This window comes from Dama dama, chromosome 19, assembly GCF_033118175.1.
Source record: "Dama dama isolate Ldn47 chromosome 19, ASM3311817v1, whole genome shotgun sequence".
Classification (NCBI taxonomy): Eukaryota; Metazoa; Chordata; class Mammalia; order Artiodactyla; family Cervidae; genus Dama; species Dama dama.
In genome coordinates this window covers 22,889,102-22,895,243 of record NC_083699.1, presented here as the reverse complement: position 1 = coordinate 22,895,243, position 6,142 = coordinate 22,889,102, and positions in this window count along the sequence as shown.

Here is a 6,142-nt window from a genome sequence, read left to right as displayed (position 1 = left end):
CATCTGGGTACTTCTGAGCTCAAATGGATACACTCTTCACATTGCAATTTTCCAATCAGGAAACAAGTTCCCTGTAGGAAATAACTGAGGACTAAAGCCCTACAATGGGAGTGAAGATCCCATGAGCAGGCTTGTAACTATATCGTTATGGTAACTCTGCGTAATAAGGGATGCATGGGTGGAAGATAATGAGAAACGACTAAGTGTTAGGGGTTGTAGAGAGGCCAGGAATGTATTGGTTGCACCCAAAATCCTGCACCCAAGACTGGTCTCTGTCTTCTGTTACCTTGGGACCCCAGAGGAGCCTTGGGTACAAGCAGTGAGTGAGTGAAGGTCGCTCAATCCTGTCTGACTCTTTGTGACCCTATGGACTATACAGTCCATGGAATTCTCTAGTCCAGAATACGGGAGTGGGTAGCCTTTCCCTTCTCCAGCAGATCTTCCTGACCCAGAAATCAAACTGTGGTCTCCTGCATTGCGGGCAGATTCTTTACCAACTGAGCTAAAATTGTTATTATTATAACTTCTATTTTACAGAAGAAGATATTGAGATTTATAGATTACAAATGTCTAGGATTACACAAAATAGTAGTTGAAAAACCTAAGTATAATAAGTAAGACTTTGTTTGGGCAACATATTTCAACTCTTTTATTCTTTTGCCTACTATTTACCTCTATATTTCTACATAACACACTTATACTGTTATTTCAGTTTTAGATACTATATATGGTTCTATGAAGACCTACAAGACCTTTTAGAACTAACAAAGATACCAAAAAAGATATCCTTTTCATTATAGGGGACTGGAATGCAAAAGTAGGAAGTCAAGAAATACCTGGAGTAACAGGCAAATTTGGCCTTGGAGTACAGAATGAAGCAGGGCAAAGGCTAGTAGAATTTTGCCAAGAAAATGCACTGGTCATAGCAAACACCCTCTTCCAACAACACAAGAGAAAACTCTACACATGGACATCACCAGATGGCCAAAATCAGATTGATTATATTCTTTGCAGCCAAAGATGGAGAAGCTCTATACAGTCAGCAAAAACAAGACCGGGAGCTTACTGTGGCTCAGATCATGAACTCCTTATTGCCAAATTCAGACTTAAATTGAAAAAAGTGGCGAAAACCACTAGACCATTCAGGTATGACCTAAATCAAATCCCTTATGATTATACAGTGGAAGTGAGAAATAGATTTAAGGGACTAGATTTGATAGACAGAGTGCCAGAAGAACTATGGATGGAGGTTCGTGACATTGTACAGGAGACAGGGATCAAGGCCATCCCCAAGAAAAAGAAATGCAAAAAAGCAAAATGGCTGTCTGAGGAGGCCTTACAAATATCTGAGAAAAGAAGAGAAGCGAAAAGCAAAGGAGAAAAGGAAAGATATACCCATTTGAATGCAGAGTTCCAAAGAATAGCAAGGAAAGATAGGAAAGCCCTCCTCAGTGACCAGTGCAAAGAAATAGAGGAAAATAATAGAATGGGAAAGACTAGAGTTCTCTTCAAGAAAATTAGAGATACCAAGAGAACATTTCATGCAAAGATGGGCACAATAAAGGACAGAAATGGTATGGACCTAATAGAAGCAGAAGATATTAAGAAGAGGTGGCAAGAATTCACAGAACTGTACAAAAAAGATCTTCATGACCCAGATAATCATGATGATGTGATCACTCACCTAGAGCCAGACATCCTGGAATGTGAAGTCAAGTGGGCCTTAGGAAGCATCACTACGAACAAAGCTAGCGGAGGTGATGGGATTCCAGTTGAGCTATTTCAAACCCTGAAAGATGATGCTGTGAAAGTGCTGCCCTCAATATGCCAGCAAATTTGGAAAACTCATCAGTGGCCACAGGACTGGAAAAGGTTAGTTTTCTTTCCAATCCCAAAGAAAGGCAGTGCCAAAGAATGCTCAAACTACCACATGATTGCACTCATCTCACACGCTAGTGTTTGTTTTTGCCTATCTTCTATTCATATCTCTCAATTTCTCTCTAGTCTTTTTATATCATAGACCAGTTTTCGAATGCCACAAATTCTTTGATATGCCTTCTTTTACAGAGTGAAACTCCCTGCACCCAGAGTATGGACTGGACTTAGGGACTCACTTCTAACGCCTGGAATAAGGTGGGAGGGATGGTGTGTGATCCGTGAATCATGTGCTCTGGCAAGTCAGCTGTGGTTTTGTGAGAATATATCAGGCAGCCTATGAAGAGGCCCACGTAGTTACCTTCGGAGAGGAGGGTACAATGGGACAGCTTTCCTAGCTTGATGGCTTTGCTACTGTTATGGCAGTTAAACAATATTGCCTCAGGCTTTTTGAAGCTGCTTTTTCTGCCCTGTCCCCCACTTTATCTGGATCTTCTCTTGCCTTTGCTTGTAGTATCTATGTAACTCAATTTATTTTCTTAAATAATTTAAATAATTATTTCTGGCTGCACTGGGTCTTTGTTGCTATGCATGGGCTTTTTCTAGCTGTGGTGAGCTGGGGCTCCTCTCTAATTGCAGTGCACAGGCTTCTCGTTGCAGTGGCTTCTCTCGCTGTGGGGCACGGGCTCTAGGGAACACAGGCTCAGTAGTTGCAGCTCTCAGGCTCTAGAGCACAGGCTCAATAGTTGTGGCTCACAGGCGTGGTTGCCCCACAGCATGTGGGATCTACCCAGACTGAGGATCTAACCCATATCCCCAGAATTGGCAGACAGATTCTTAACCACTGGACCACCAGGGAAGTCCTGTGCTACTCAATTCAGATTCTACCACCACAGACCCTTCTCTGTGAAGGACTCTGTCCTGGAAAGGAGGTTCAGTTGGTTAGTTCTGAGATTTAATAGGACCCAGATTTTCCCATACCATCTAACCTTTCGTTTGCCTTCACCCTTAGAACCCAGCTCTGGCACTGTTCCCAGGAAAAACCCAATTGTCTTTCTATACCAAGTGGGCACATTTAGAATTCAGCCTAAGTGCCTTTGGCAGTTTGATTAGACTTTGCTCTTGTTCAGTGTCACCCCAGGACCCTTTGCCTGCTTTCTACGTCCTCTTGCCCACTTGCTGATACCCTGTAGGTCTCACCGATGTCTGTTAATCAGCCCTTTTCTTGTATTTCAGAGTTTGCAGGATATCTTACTACTTTCATAGTAGATGATTGTCATGCATTTGTTGTGATGATGTTATTGTTGAAGGACTTGACATGCTGGTTTATTCTGCTTTTTCCATTTATCTTTTAATCTTGCGTGATTGTGTGCTCAGTCATGTCCCACTCTTTTGCCACCCCATGAACTGTAGGATTAGGTGGATTCAAAACTACAGAATGTCACTTTAATCTAGCACAGAAACTATCTCATTTTTAATTTCTAAAATTTCCTTTGTCCCGTGGAGTTCCCCTCTTGTTCATCTTCTGATTCTTGGTTTATGGACCCAAGAACTCTCAAAGTGTAATAGAGATTTAAAAAATTCTTTTCTTCTCCTTACACTGCCCTTATTTCCTTCAAGTTTCCTTTTTCTTACTGTTTCTGCATCTCATTTTCTTCTTAGAGTCTTTCCTCAACTACCTTGAGATCTTTGGCCCAACCCAGGCACATACAGCATGAAGTGTGTGTGTGCTCAGTCGTGTCCAATTCTTTGCGACCCTGTGGACTGTAGGCCACCAGGCTCCTCTGTCCATGGGATTTCCCAGGTAAGAATACTGAAGTGGGTTGCCATTTCCTCCTCCAGGGGAACAGAATGAAGGGCTCTGTGTATATGCATAATAGTGTATTGGTTGCTCAGTCATGTCTGATTCTTTGTGACCCCATGGTCTGCAGCCTGCCAGGCTTCTCTGTTCACAGAATTCTCTAGGCAAGAATACTGGAGTGGATAGCCATTCCCTTCTTCAGGGGACTTTCCTGACCCAGGGAATGAATCCATGTCTCCTGCATTGCAGGCAGATTCTTTACCATCTGAGCCACCAGGGAAGCCCATAAGGTGTATTGATCAGTGGGCCTCTCTGTAATTGCTTGGGCAGCTGCAGCTTCATTTAATTGAGGGACTAGACACAATCAGTATCTGTAGGGTTCTTCTCTTGGGTTGGTCCGTTTCCTGCATAGGTGTCCTTCCACCTACCTCCACTGGGTGGGGGAAGAGAGTGACTAAGTTTGGTTGCCAGTGTGTTCTTCGGGGACCTACAGGGGAAATAGGGAGAGATCTCATTTTTCTGTACATAGACTTTATTCAACCTCTGTATCCAATAAGGTACTCAAAACATGACCAGAGTCTCTGAATCCAGATCCTCTGTGTTTCAACTGGTTCTGAATATAAACTTTCTGTCTTTTCCAGGGTGGGAAAAAGAGCAGTCTTTGGTCTGCCCGGGGGTGAGAAATGGAATTGGATAGTTTAACTTCTTACACTTTTAAACTAATCATATTGTTTTCACCCCTACCCATACCCACGTCTTCCTTCCAAGTTACCTGGTACAATTACGGGCACACTTACTGAACCTTTGAAATTTGAAAAATTATAAAATATTTACCCCAGCCTTTGCAGGGAATTAAGCATAAAGTCAGGTAAACGCATCTTCATGCTCTCTAGATTCCAAAATTTTGTTGGCATCTATCCAGTTTTATATATCCTTACAGATTTCTTAAGTGGTTGTGTTTTTTAAATTCCTAACATGGGTAAACACATGTTTACCTTTGCCATCTCTTTTTTTAAATAAATTTTCTTTTCTGTTGTTATTTGCAAAACAGATCACATTGTAATCTTTTAAAATTTTGTTTATCTTTAATGGAAGACATTTGCTTTACAATACTGTGTTGGTTTCTGCCATATATCAATGTGAATCAAACATAGGTATACATATGTCCTCTTCCTCTTGCCACCTTTTTAAAAGAAGTGTTGTCATCCTTTTAGTAAACCCCTTTCCTTGCCTAAATTCATTGAGAATAGGAGTATTAACCAATGCTAGAAATGTATCTACAATAATACGTTTTCAAGACAAGAGTTCTGAATAGGGCTGAAGTAATAGGCCCATTAGACAAGTGACCTAAGATACCGTGGGCCACCAGAATGCTTTAGAACTGAGTGACTGAGTCAGTTTTTAAAAATTACCTAGGAGTTTTACTTTGTATTTCTTAAAACCCATTTAGACATTTGGGTTTTTAAAAATTATGCCATATTTGTAAATACATAAGGAGTAAAAAGCAAACAGTGATTAAAGCATTTTAAAAACTTCTTTACATTTAGAGTCAGCCTTCTGAATCATATTTTTAAAATATATTTTAATTTAAAAAATTTTAAAAACTCACAAAACATAAAATTTAACATCTTAACCATTTCAAAATCTGCAGTTCAGTAGTGTTAAACATACATTGCTGAACAACTGATCTCCAGAGCTTTTTTACTTTACAAAAATAAAACCTTGTATGCATTAAGACAACTCCCAATTTTCCTCTCCCCCAAGTCCTGGCAACCACTGTACAATCTGTTTCTATATATTTTATTCCTGTGGAATCATATAGTATTTGCCTTTAGGTGACTGGCTTTTTCCTCTTACATTCTCAAGCTTCATTCATGTTGTAGTATGTGTCATGCTTTTTAATGAAATAAGTTTTGGGAAGAAAGAGAAACACATTTCCCCTTAACAAGCAACACTGAAAGTATGATTCACTCTGAAAACATTGGATCAAAATTATAAGGCCTTTGAAAGCATTCCTTGAAAATTTTAAATAAACATTAAGCCAAAACCTAAGGATGGGAAAAAAAAAAGATATTCCTCACTTTTGAAAAAATAAATGAAAACCACTTAAAAGTAAGAGAAATAATGTGTCAAACATGTATCATCCTTGGGGTTTCATGGCAAATAGCCTTACCAACTTATAATACAGTTAATTATCAACAATAATTACTCAGCTAAATGCCAGCCATTGGTTTTCCCAAAGAGCTTTTAAGTGAATGTCTCCAATTCTGGGAGAAGAGGCAAAACCTCGGTTTTCTTTTGTGGCTATAGTCTAATTATGTTATGATCTGAAAAGTTCCCCAAATTCAGTTTCCAGGAGTCGTTTACCTTCGCAGTGTCAAACCCAGCACAGAGATGAGGGGGAGGCCAGACTTAAAGCTTGAGTTGCTGTGAGAAATCCTGAGAACTTGTTCAAGTTTGTATATA